This window comes from Callithrix jacchus, chromosome 8 (genome assembly GCF_049354715.1).
Source record: "Callithrix jacchus isolate 240 chromosome 8, calJac240_pri, whole genome shotgun sequence".
NCBI classification, from domain to species: domain Eukaryota; kingdom Metazoa; phylum Chordata; class Mammalia; order Primates; family Cebidae; genus Callithrix; species Callithrix jacchus.
The window spans coordinates 126080001-126081682 of NC_133509.1; positions in this window are offsets into that span (position 1 = coordinate 126080001).

Consider the following 1682-nt stretch of genomic DNA (forward strand, 5'->3'; position numbering starts at 1 on the left):
CTATTACAAAGGACATAGTCAAGCAGCCGTGCATGGTGGCTCACGCCTGTGATCTCAACGCTTTGGGAGGCCAAGGTGGGAAAATCCCTTGGGCCCAGAAGTTTGAGACAAGCTTGGACAACATAATGAAATCCTATCTCTACAAAAAAATTTTTTTTAATTTGCCAGGCCTGGTGGTATGCACCCGTAGTCTCGACTACTCATGGGGTGAAGGTGCGAGGATTGTTTGAATCCGGGAGTTCAAGGCTGCAGTGAGCTGTGATCACATTGCTGCACTCCAACGTGGGTAACAGCAAGACTTTGTTTCAAAAAAGAAAAAAAAGGCTGGGAGCAGTGGCTCACACCTGCAATCCCAGCACTTTTGGAGGCTGAGGCGGGTGGATCACCAGGTCAAGAGATCGAAACCATCCTGGCCAACATGGTGAAACCCCCTGTCTACTAAAAATACAAAAATTAGCTGTTTGCAGTGGCGTACACCTGTAGTCCCAGCTACTCAGGAGGCTGAGGCAGGAGAATTGCTGGAACCCGGGAGGCAGAGGTTGCAGCGAGCCAAGATTGTACCACTGCACTCCAGCCTGGCAACAGAGCAAGACTCGGTCTGGAAAAAAATAAAATGGTAAAATGTACAAATGTGGAATATATATTTACAAAGTTTTTGGGCTTTACAGAAGGTTTACTCACTACCACCACCAAAATATTTATACCTTTGAAATGCTTTTTTTTCCCCTGAACATCGTTTTGTTTACTAAGGCAAAAGGTCCTTTGAAGAGCCTGACATTTATCACCATTGCTGCCCCTCACCTGCCTTCACTCCTGACACTGCCTCCTCTCTGTCTGCGCCCGTGCCCCTCCTGAACCTGGACCCTTCGATCTCTTGCATAGAGGACAGCCTTACCCTGTGGGAGTCAGGCCAGTCCAGTGCCCAGGTGGCTCACAGAGTCCTCCTAAACAGCTCCAGTCACTTGCTCTTACCTCCTCCACAAGCTCCCACTGCACAGTAGAAACTTAGTCACTGACCGTGTCCCATTACACTCTTCCGCTCTCTTGTGCCGGTTGCACTGCTGAGTGACAGCTGACTCATCCGGACCAGGGGAGTCCAGCTTCCCAGCCATGGCCCCAAATGTTTGTTGAACCTGCTTAGTTTTCCTTCATTTCCTTAAATAGGCCTAGTTTCATTCTTTAATGGGCAACAGTTGTGAGAACAGAACGCATGGGAGAGAAATGACCTCCTCGTTATACACAGCTGTTAGGCATGAGGACGTAGCACCGACTGACTTCAGTTCTCCCTATGCGGGAATGTGATGCAGCCCCTGGGCGGAAGTTGCTGGGGTGGGGACTCTCCCTTGTCATTCTAGGGGAGTTCCCTCCGGCAGAGGCTGTGCTGGTGCTGGTGCAGCATCCTGATACCTCCACCATCCTGAGAATGCAGCCCTCCATCTGCGGCTTCTCATGGCTCCGCGAAGCCACCTCAGTTCTGCTGCCTCCCTGGCCAGCTGTCCTCCAATTATGATTTTTGTCCCTGATTTGGGACTGCAGAGTTCCATGTGGCGAGGGCCTCTCATTGACAGTGTACCCTGATGTTTCTGCAATCTGGATGGATAGAAGAGAGGAGCCCTCACTATGGTAAAGCTGCCAGCACCCTTCGGACTCATGTTTTGGGGAAAGACACGAATGGGCCTTTG